Source organism: Alternaria infectoria (genome assembly GCF_024043175.1).
Source record: "Alternaria infectoria strain BMP 0036 chromosome Unknown scaffold_13, whole genome shotgun sequence".
Classification (NCBI taxonomy): domain Eukaryota; kingdom Fungi; phylum Ascomycota; class Dothideomycetes; order Pleosporales; family Pleosporaceae; genus Alternaria; species Alternaria infectoria.
Genome location: NW_026250702.1, coordinates 687,967 through 701,016, shown reverse-complemented (window position 1 = coordinate 701,016; position 13,050 = coordinate 687,967).

The window sequence follows — 13,050 nt, the reverse complement described above, 5'->3', positions numbered from 1 at the left end:
ATAGAATATATACGCTAAAAATAACTACTACTATAACTATATATTATAGATTTTGCTATACTAAAAACAGCAATAGCTATATATATAAGATTTCTACATTCTTTCTAGTAAATAAATTCTAGTATAGAGTAGTTCTAAACTATATATCTAAACTATTAAATAAATATGTTATAGAAATATAGACGTTTTAAAAAGTTAAGTAATATATTATATATATTTTAATAATACGTTATAGTAAGAGAGTATAGGTTATAGGCCTTACTAACTATAGGTAAAGATAAATACCTAAGAGCCTTAGCAGCTGCGCCTATTAGTATAGCTCTTCTCTAACGTACCTAGTAATAGCGCTATCTTACCTACTCTCTACTTCTATTACGTACGTTTTATACTAAACTATTAGCTTTATCTCTACTACGCAATCGCTAATAAGAGATTCTACTTTACTATAGTAAAACTACTACTATACCTATAGTTGCTTATACTTCTTCTATCTTACTAGATAAATATATTTTATATTCTATATATATAAGTACAACGTTTACTAACACTATATAGTATATAGATTATTACTAGTTACGTATTAGTAGCTACTCTACTAGTGCTCTTACCTACTCTACTAGTCTCTCTACCTAGAGATATTCTTAACTATAAGACTAATCTAAGCTCTAACTTACGCGTTAAAGAAGGCTCTTAGAGTAATATACTAGCTAATAGTATAGCTCTTACTAACGCTAGCCTTATACTTAATAAATAGATAGAGATTAGTACTATCTTTTTTAGAGAATTTAGAGATAATATTAATAGTCTCTCTATTATCTATAACTATTATTAAATCTAGTAGGCCTACTTAGTCTTTGCTTAAGTAGTTTTAGATAAGTATAATTCTAACTAGGTTGCTATTAACAAGAATAGAAACCTTATTATCTATCTCTTTATAGCTACCTACGCTGCTAAGAACTATAGAGCGTTCTATTATAATAACTATAAGGTTAATATTAATAGCACTCTAATATAAGTTATAGAGGTTCTAATCTATAACTAGTTATTAGTCTATACTACTAGTAGCCTCTTTATCTATAAGATCTAGTAGCACGCGTATATAGTATTATATAGTATACTATAAGTGTAGATAGTTAGCTTATCTAATAGTAATAATAAGGCTATTATAGACAAATAATAAGACTAGGCTTTATAGATAGTACTTAAGAATAGATATATAATTAGCGTGTAAGGTAATTAAGTAGGCAAGGTATTAAAAAGAATAAGTAAATATACAACTTTCTATATACGTTTCTATATACTTACTATAATTTATGTAGAAATAGGTAAAGAAAGTATAAATATAGACTAGCATAATTAAGTAGGTAATAGCTATATAGTATCTATACACTTAATCTAACGCTACCTAGAGATATTTAATTAGCTACTCTACTCTTCTACTTCTAATAACTCACCGCTATTAGCTCTAAGCTTCTATAGATATATCTTTATTTTACGTACACCTAGACTACCTTAAGCTCTAATAGAGAGAATAAATCTAGTAAGGTTCTACTTACTTATAGCGCTTAAACGCTCTAATCTATCTAGTTTTTACGTTAGTAGCTTTTTCTTTTCTAGATTATAGCTTCTAACTATAAACACTAGGTAATTATTTACGCTAAGTATAGCTATAATAATATATTTATAGAATAGGTTACTCTAGCTACGCGTAAAAGTATATATTATAGTTATTAAGTTAGGCTTTGTCTTAAAAAGTACCTCTTTTATTATACACTTATCTTTTATAAGTAGGTATCTAAAAGAGGTATAATTATTAGTATCTTCTATATATTAGTAGTATTATTAGTGCTAGTAGCAAGGTTGCACTACTTAGTAAGAGTTATACTAGAGTAGGTTATTGTTATAGTTAGCAGCGCTTAACGCTAGTTAATAGTACACTAATAGTCTAGGCACACTCTTTTTACTATTACTACTATTAAATATATTAATTATTAGGCCTTTATAATAGAGTAGTAATCTACTATCTAAGTAATTACTCTAAGAGCTTAGTAGGTATAGGTGCAATTAGTTAGGTAGTCTATAGAAACCTTAGTCTACCTCTACGCTACTAGTATTCTATAAAGAAGTTATTATAAATCTTAGTTATAGCTAGGTAGGTAGTAGAGGTAGTAGAGGCAGTGCTTAAGGTAGTAGTACTTAGAGCAGCAGTGCTTAGAGCAAAAGTACTTAAGGTAGTAGTGCTTAGAGTAGAGGTACTTAGAGTAGCAGTGCTTAGAGTAGTAGTACCTAGACTCTACTTGCGGTATTTATTACTAGCGCCTATAGTCTAGTAGAATCTTTAATATTCTAAACTATGTTATAGTAGCGCTAAGTATTATAATACATAAATTAGAACGCTAAGCCTTAGTTATAAAGTAAGAGATTTAAGATTACGTTTATTAGACCTATTAGTTTTTTAAATTAAGTATCTAGTAGTGCTACCTAGCCTTTACTTACTAACTTATCTAAGTATAGACGTAGAGTAGCGTTATAGTAGGCCTTATAGAAGATTTTAATATTAGCAAAGGCCTACTTAGTATAGAGGTTAAGGCTAAAAGTATTATAGATATTAATATTATTATAATTTAAGAGTATAAGCCTATAGATATTACGTAAGAAAGTGTTAGCTATATTAAGAGTAAGTAGTAGGTAGTAAAGAGAGGTAGGTAGGTTAGTTAGTAAGCTAGTAGTAGTAATAGAGAATTAACCTAGTAGGTAGATAATAGTAGATTCTAGCAGCAGAGGGCCTACTATAGGCAATAAATAGATATAGAAAATGTTAGTTAATTCTATATATACGTAGTAGTTACTGCTAAGTTAGAGTTAGTTATGTTAATAATAACGCAATTAAACTAGCGTTAGTAGGTAGAGTATTATAGCCTTGCTTTATAGCTACCTCTATACTACACTTTAAGTAGCCTTTACTTTAACTATAACTCTAACCTTTACTATAACTATAGCTTTCTATTTAACACTTACTTTATTACTATAGCCTATACTATTCTTTTACTATAGACCTAAATCTGCATTTATACTATATAACACTACTTATACCTAATATAATAAGTACTTCTAGCGACTAGGTCTTAATTCTAACTAATACTCTAATTATTAATAGAGTTAAGCGTAAAACTACTACGTTAACTATAGTGTATACTTAGTAGAATTAATAGACTAATAGAAACTTCTAAAAGTAGTAGAATATATAACTAGGCTATAATAATTAATGTAGAGTCTAGGCTCTACTAGATTATACTCTACTTAGATAAAATAGAAACTATAGTTATATTAATTAACGCACTCTTTAGTAAAGCCTCTTCTTCTACTCTATCTCTTATTAGAACTAATTCTAACTCTTACGTAGTTACTATTAAACTACTCTATAACTACTTTTTTCTTTAGTTTAAATTAAACTATAGCACAACATACACTATTTCTATATACACTAAACTAATAACTAATAGTAATAAAACTAGTATAAGTAACATATATATTGCGTATACTAAGAGCCTTAACCTTACTATCTCTAATATATATATACGTAATAAGTAATATCTATACGTATAAGACTCTAATAAAAAGTACTCTATAGACGCGTATTAGCTAGAATACACTAATAAGAACTAGTATACGTCTAATATAGTATTATTAGTATATACTATTAAAAAATAGCTTAAGGTAGTTTCTATTAATAACAACTCTATAAATAGTAATAATAATATTAATAGTATACTAGAGCCTATAATTAGCGAAGATATAGATAATAATAATAATAGTATAATAATATATAAGTTCTAAAGCACGTAATAGCGCATATGTTATAACTATACACTACAACTAAGAACTATAAAGAAAAGAAAAAGTAGGCGTAGTTTAGTAAAATCTAGTTTACGTTTACTAGTATAAAATATAGTAACGTAGAATATCTAAAGTTAGATTAGATAAATATTAATCTAGTTGTACTAGTGTGTTTTAAGGCTACGTCTACCTACACAACACCTTATTAATTACTACACTAACTATAGATATAAGAAAACTATTTTACCTAATAACACTACTTATTAAATTTCTAGTATAACTCTCTTTGCCTATATTAATAAAAGTAAGTAAGAAGTGTTTATTGCTATAAGCGCGATAAAGATTATATATACACTATAAACTTTATAACACTACTAAACTCTATATTACTTACTATAGTAATAAACTACTACTATTAAACGTTGTCTAGAGAACTTAACTTATATTAGATTTTAAATTTATTAGTCTTATATAGCAACTAAGGTAGCTTATGCGTAGAAAATGTAACTATAGCTTAATTTAACCTTTCTAGTAATAACGTAGTAGAACTACTAGAACCTACTATATAACTAGATAGTGCTACGTTAACTAACTATAATATAGCTAGTTCTAATTCTAACTTCTAATTATAGGTGTTAGCGTAATCTAACTACTTACATAATCTAGACACGTTATTATAATACTACGTAACCTATTAATAGCTTATATAAAGCAGCTATATTACTTTCTTATAACTATACTCTACTTTAATATTAGCTACGTAGAGTAATTACGCATTAGGTAGTGCCTCTATATCTAATCTAAGTAACGCACTTAGAGGTATAGCTAGAATAGAAGATAATAGTATATAAAACTATAATATAGATAGTGTAGGTAGAGTAGGTATATAAATAGAGTAGGCGCGTAATAGAGTACTTAAGGTGCGTAAGAACTAAGAAACACAAGACTATAAGAGTAACAGTATTAATAGCGTTAGAATATAAGAAGATCTAATACGTAATAATTTATTAGTATCTATATAGTAATATTATACTTTAGCCTTTAGAATTAGAAGAAGAGGTTATATTAAACTATAGCGCACTCTTTAGCGTTGCTAGACATAGAATTAGAAGAAGTAGAAGACAATAAACTAAGGCAACCTACTTTAGAGTTCTCTAAATTAGGTATCTATACTATGTTAGCGTATTCTATATAAAACTAATACTTAAATACTACTTTATCTTGCATAGTTATCTATTAGAACTATTATACCTCTAGTAGGTACAGCGTAGAACGCAAAGTGTTAGGTTACTACTATAGTATAGAAGACTAGTACCTGTAATAATATAATAATTACTATAACTAATAAGAAGATAGTGTTAGATTAACTAGATAGGCAAAGCGCCTACTCTTATTCTATATACTCTAGTCTAGCTTATATACTAGGTAACTAGAATAAAATTTAAAGTAGCTCTATATAGAGTTAAGCTAACTTACTCTTCTTACTTTACTAAAGAGTAGTAATAGAACTTTTTAAAGTAGAAGAGTTGCGTAGGCTCTTAGGCACTTACTATCTAATTATTTTACTTTTATCTAAGAATTTTACTTCTATCTAAAGTGTTAACGTAACACGTTGTGTTACATCTTACGCGCGCGTAATTATATAAAGTTTTAATATTTCTTACTAAGCTTAGCGTAGTAGGTAAATATAATACTTTGTATTAAACTACTACTATAGTATACGCGCGAAACGCTAACCTCTATAATAAGGTTATTATATATAGCTAATAAGCGCACTACTTTAGATAGCTAATCTAATACTCTACTTCTATTCTATACGTTCTAAGCTAAATAGCCTAATTATACGCTACTAACGTAGTGTTACTTATAGAGTAATAAGTACACTATTAAAACTATAGTAGTAATATACTTATATTAAATAAGTAACTAAAAGTACGTTAGATTTTGCTTTTAATACTCTTATATTCTAGCCTAGTTATTTTTAAACTAATCTTCTCTATATAAAGAGTTATACTCTATAAAATTTACATAGTTATTTATAAACATTTTACTATCTTTACCTAATAGTATAATATAGAACGCACAAAGAAACTAGTCTATAGAGAAGTAATAGAAAGCCTAAAGGTAATCTCTACTATAAGTCTAGCTAGCGATTAACTACATAACTACTATACTATAAATAGAATATAGCTTACTCTAGTCTGCTACTATTACTATCTATATATATAGATAGAAGAACTTTTACTATATCTACTCTAGGTCTTAGAGTATAAAGATTAAATATACCTACCTAAGCTAAGTACTACGCAAAGCATTATTATTAGATAAGTTAAACTCTTATACCTAGACCTATAAGTAAAGCTACTTACTACTACGCTACTAATTTAGCGTATAACGCAAGTACGCTATATTCTCTCTAGTAGAGTTAGTCTTAAGATGTCTAGTAGGTACCTAGTACTAGATACACAGCCTAACTATTACTAGAAAATAACTAACCTAACTTAGATCTTACTTAAGTTACTTAGCTTCTTATATAGATTATCTACTCTAGCTACTATTCTCTAACTACTACTCTTTATAAACAAATATAGCTACTACGTTTAGAAACTCTTCTATTCTAGGCTAACTAGCTATATTAAAGATAGTTATAAAGGTCTAAGAGAACTACTCTATAGTAAGAACTTCTTAGACTTTATTCTTAATACGCTGCTAGAGGGTTCTACGTAGGTCTAAAGTAGTACTAAGTCTTATAGTCTAAGCTTTAATAGTATTACTATCTATACTAGAGCTAGAATTATACTAGATAAAAGCCTTTAGCGCCTACTAATAGACAAGGTAGATATTATAAATAGTAATCTACTCTAGAGTTTACTTCTTATTTATTATAGCAAAGAATATCTTAATAAGATATATATATAGCGCTTCTATAAACGTACTAGAATTATAATAGAGTAGTAGACTAAACTTTTAGATAAAGTATAAGTAATAGGTAATAGCGTAGAACTTTAGTATATTAAAGTGCTACTTTCTATCTACACCTAGCTTACGTAAGTTCTTTAGCTTCTATTTATATATATTAATTTACTCTAATACGTCTAGTAGGTATTCTAGTATTACCTTATTATAGCTATAATAATATAATATAGTAACAAAGTTATATAACGCACAAAGGTATTATATTGTATCTAGGTATAACTAAAGAAGAGAGGCGTAAATAGCAACTATCTACTATAATATAGCTCTTTAATCTATTCTAGTTAATTAGATAATATAGCTAATATTTATATAATAGAATACCTTAAGACTAGAAAACTCTAGAATAATATAATAGCAGTTATCTAACTAGCGTAGCCTATAGTAGGCATCTAATCTCTTAGAACTAAACTCTTTTTCTAGCAAGTCTAAGAGCTAATCTATAGAATACTTTATAATACTCTTATATAACTAATATAGAAGATCTAGAACTAATACCTTATATATATTAACATAAAAATAATTCTATACAAAATTATCTACGTTATAAATGTATTATTTCTCTCTTAACTAAGTTCTCTAAAGCCTCTACTAGTTAATTATCTACTACGTATTAAGATAGGTATAGATAGGCTAATATTTAGTAGTAGTTTTGTTTTCTTAATATAGCTATATAAGAATAGTGCGTTTAGAAGATAGAACTTTATAAATAGTGTAATGTTACCTAGTCTTTATACCTATTATAAGCACTTACTTCTTATAATCTACTATTACACTATATATAATAGAGAAGTATAAGCAGACGTAACTATTAGTATATTAAATATAGACTTTTTCTTTACTAGAGATATAGATAGCTATAAGTATTAAGCTATTAGTAGAGCTTTATAGAGAAGAATAGAGAGAGAAAGAAGGTAGAGAAAGTAGTAAGAATATATATTTCTACGTATAGTCTAGCATAATGTTTATACTTATATAGTAAGCTTTAGCTCTAACTAAGTAATTATAATACTTTATAGTAGGTAATAGAGTAGCTAAAAGGTTACCTAGAAGTATTCTAGAGCGTTACACGTCTAGAGAAAGGTTACTAATAGATATATATATAGGCTACGCAACTTAATTACTAGAGTAGTTTATTAGATACGTCTTATCTACACTAATAAATACTAGCACTAACGTAGCTCTATCTAGAAGTAACTTTTGCGTATTCTACTACTATGTAGAATTATATAGACTAGTATATACTCTTATATTTATATTATAGACGTTAGTATCGCCGCTAATACTAAGCTAATAGAGATACTTAGAACTATAGTAGAGATAGAGTTTAAATGCTAGAAATAATAATTAAAACTTAACTATATTAAGAACACTCTAATACAGAACCTAGTAATTTTTAAATATCTAATTCTAGCTAACTTTAGTTAGAATAGCTACACTAATACTAGTGCTATGCTATAATAACTTAGGTATACTATAAAGTATAGCATCTAGAAGATAATGCTACTTCTCTACGCTACTAAACTATAGTAGATTAGTTAGAGGCTTAAGACGTTTGTCTTTAAATAGTAAATCTATATTACTCTTAGTATAGTGTATAGTATTTAGCTATACTATAAACGTATAATTTATAGCATTATTAAAAGAGTAAAATATATTTATTAGTCTACGTAGCGTAAGTACGTATAAAAGTGTACTAAAAGACCTACTCTACTAAGACAAATACTAGTAGAGCTTATCTAGTAAAGGTGCACCTATAGAGTAACTTTATACTTTCTTATAAGTCTTGCGTTAAGAGATATAAGTACTACTAGTTATTATTAAGCTACTACGGGTGCTACCTAATAGGCTATAAGAAATTTATATATTTTTATCTAGAATAGAGGGCTTATTAAATAATAGAGAGTAGTTCTAATTATCTCTACTATTAATATTAAGCGCTAATATAGGCTTATTATATTTGCGTAGTGTCTCTAGTAATAGATAACTACTATCTTATAAATAGGCGCTAGTTAGGTCTAGTAGTAGAGAGATAGATAGATAATAGTAATAGAGTAGTACTACTACGTCTACTACTAATACGCTTAAGAAACGTTAACAAAGGCTATAGTAGAGTCTAATACTACCTCTACTACTTGCCTATAGTAATACTATAGCGTAATACTAATAACTATAGCTAGTAAAGGCTACTTAATTTGTAAGAGTACAACTATAGTAATATTAATATATTAAGAAAGTAGGTACGCGTATTAGAAGGTTTAGGTTAAAAGTATGTAATATAAATTAGAAGTATAATGCGTAATAGCTATAGAGAGTGTAAGGTACTACTAGTGTAATATCTATAGAATAAGTGCCTAGCTATTAATAAGATTAGAATAATAGTATATTTAGTCTAAGGCTCTACTAAATCTACGCAGAATTAGCTAGATTCTATCTTAGAACTAGTAGTATTAGTAGTAGTAACTATTGCCTACTTTAGCTGCGCGCGCAATACTAAGCCTACCTTAGCCTAAGCGTAGTGCTATAACCTTAGAAATTACAAAACACTTTAATAGCTGCTAACATTAACTCTTTTCTAACTACTACGCATCTTACTACTAGCGCGCCTAAAATACTATCTAAGAAGAGAACTAATTCTGTTTAAATAGCGCTAAACCTAAACGCCTCTACGTATAGCCTACTATACTATAAGATAGAAGCTAGTCTAAAGTAGAATAAACTTCTAGGCAAATCTCTAAAGCTAATAATAAGTAGAGAAATATTAGTGTAGATTATAGTAGCTACAGCCTATAGATTTCTAGCTATATTCTATAAGGTTCTCTTAGATAAACAAATTAAACACGTAAAACGTATTATAATCTAATATAACTATAACTACAAAAGAGTCTATAAGTAATAGTAGATATATATTAATAGAGCTACCTCTATAATGTAATTAATAGTAGACTTACTACTAGAAGAGTCTACTATATAATTTAACCTTAGGTTATAGTTAGTGTAACACTATAACGTATAAATAATAACGCCTACTCTATTAGAAAGGTATTTAACTACTAAGACTATAGATAATAACTACTCTATAGCAAGACTAGAAAGAGTGTATAAAGAAAAGAATAGATTATAGGTAATAATAACATAGCTCTATATACGTAATATTATTTAAGTAATAATAGTAGTATATATAGCTAAGAAGTAAGAGGTTTAGTAAGATACGTATAGTAGAGAAGAAGTGTAGACAAAGAACTATATATAACTAATAGCAATAATAAATAGTAAATACTAATAGAAAGAATATATAATATAACTAATTATAGTTAGCGCCTATAGCCTAAATCTAACCTTCTACTTATTCTAGTAAGAGGCGTAAACTCTTATTCTTCTATACTATAGATAAACGTACTAGCCTCTACATGCCTCTACCTATTAAACTATAGCTCTATTTATTATATAGATTAGTTATCTACTATATACTTACTATCTTAACTATATTAATAAAGCAAATAAAGATAACTATAGTAGCAGCACCTAGCTAAATTAGTAGCTTCTCTAGAAAGCGCTATCTAAAGTATATTAAGAATAAACTAAACTACAACTTAAAAGCTTTAATACTAACTACTAATTAAGTATATATATACTATAATATATCTAGAGAGTCTAGCTAGAGCTAATTAAGCTAGAAGCGTAGCTATAGTGTAAAGAACGTATACTACTACTAATAAGTAATATAAGAAAGCAAAGACAAGAATATAAGAATAGATATATGTTATAGAGAATACACTAACGTTAATATATACTTACTATATATAGGCGCTAACTCTCTTATAAATCTTCTATAAGATTATAACGCTAGTAAAGAAGTAGAAGGCCTACTATAATAATAACACTACCTTTAGAATATAGTTTACTCTAAGAGAACGCTCTCTATAGTTAAGTATAACTCTAAATAGTACGTACTTAGTTTTAGCTTATAGAATACTACTAATAATAAGTAGTATTATTTAATAGTAGTTAGTTAGTAAATAATTTCTAAAGGTCTGCCTATAGAAAGAGCTAAAATAATAAATATAAAAAGAAAAACAGACTACTTATCTACTACGCAACTCTATACCTTATTATAACACTATTATAGAGCGTTAACTCTTTGCTAGTTAAAAATAGTAATTCTTTATATTCTAAACGTAACTAAGAGAGAATATAGAATATAATAGATAAGAGTTAGTAAGTTATAATAGAAACTATGCGTAAGTAGTAGTTTACAGTAGACTTTAATAGTATTAGCTCTTAGCTAGATAAGAAGAAAGCTTATTAGATATACGTTTCTCTACGTACGTTATCTACGCTAGGCTAATAATAGTAAGATAATTAAGTAGTTATAGAGGTACTAATTACAACTAGTTATATACGCTAAGAATATTATAAAGAAGATATACTAGCTAAGTACTACTAGCGTAAAAGATAGAATTTAACTATTACTACTTAACTAGAGGTTCTTAAATAAGAGAGATATAAAAGTAAGTTTATTAGTGTATAATTATGCTACGCAACGTAGGCTTACTTTTTTATTTAAGATAAACTCTACTTTCTTAGTAATACGTTAGTAAGAGTTATAGTTATAGAAATATATAAGGTGTATATTAGTTACACCTTGCTAAGCAAAGAAATATACTTAAAACTTGTCTACACTAGAATTATAAGAACTATAGTTGCCTACTTTAGTGTAGTATTATATCTAGCACTTAAGAAGCTATAGAAGTAGCTTTATTAAAGATAGAACATAAATAGAAAGTAAGTTAAACGTTAGTATTATCTACCTACTCTAGATACTATACGCTAATAAGTATAGCTTAGTTCTATGCTATTACGCGTAACTAGAATACTTAATTCTAAGAGTAATATATAGCGCTAGCTAAGATAATTTAGAGAGAGATAGATACTTATTAGAGTATAGTTACTTCTATTACTAAACCTAACGCTTCTATAAACTATAATACTAATATAATAGATAACCTCTTTCTATATATAACTATAGATAAATAGTAAGCTTATAAATAACGTAAACATTCTAAGTCTAAAACCTACTACGCTTAGCAGGTATATAATTAAGATAATAATAGTAGTAATAGAGGCAGCAATGCAAATGTTAGAGAAAATAATACTCTAATACTAACACTAGATAAGTACATTAACCTAACGCTAGATTCTAATATTAATCTAACGCTAGAGAAAAGAACTAGTCTATAAAGCTAGAGAAGATATAATATAAGAAAAGAGAAATAAGAAGTATACACACATAAGAACTAGTATACTATAGATAGAAGTAATAAGAATAGTACTAGCTTTAATGCTAATAATATAATAAAGCTACTAAAGGTAAGTAATGCTTTACTACTTATAACTCTTTCTAATCTATTTATAGAAGTACTCTTAGTAGATTATTCTTAAATATAAGTATAATAGTAGCGTTTATATAAAGACCTATACTATAGCTATCTTAAATCTACTAATATTGTTATAGAAGTTAGTAAAAGCGCTTCTATCTAGAGTAAAGAAGAATAGAAGTTTACTACTAATGCTAATAGGCGTAGAGTAGTGCTTAGAATATTACTAAAGATAGAGAAATTATATTATACTTATAGTAGATAATAACAAAGAAGAGAACAAGCTAGTTATATAACTACTAAGTAAAATAGTAGAGAGCCTTACTTTACTACTATGCAAAATATACTAGAAGAAGAAAGAGTAGAAAGCTAGGCTATAATAGAATAAAGTAAATTAAATATATTAAGACTTTCTATACCTATACTATATAATAATTATAAAATAGTAATTATGCGTAAACTATAACGCTGCACTAGTTTAAGGCAAATTAGCTTATTTTAGTTAGACGTATACGTTGTATTACTTTAACGTAATAGCTAATATATTACTAGATAAGAATAGTTATACTAGATACAATATAGGTGCTAGTAGCTCTAGTAGCTCTAGTATTTATAGTAGCTTTAGTAGCTCTAGTAGTTATAGAGGCTCTAGTAGCTCTAGCGTTTATAATAGCTTTAGTAGCTCTAGTAGTTGCAGTAGCTCTAGTAGCTCTAGCAAACGTAGTAGCTTTAGTAGCTCTAGTAGCTATAGAGGCTCTAGTAGCTCTAGTAGCCTTAATAACTCTAGTAGCTCTAGTGGCTGTAGTAACTTTAGTAGTGCTAGTAGCTGTAGCAGCTCTAGTACTTCTAGTAGTTCTAGTAG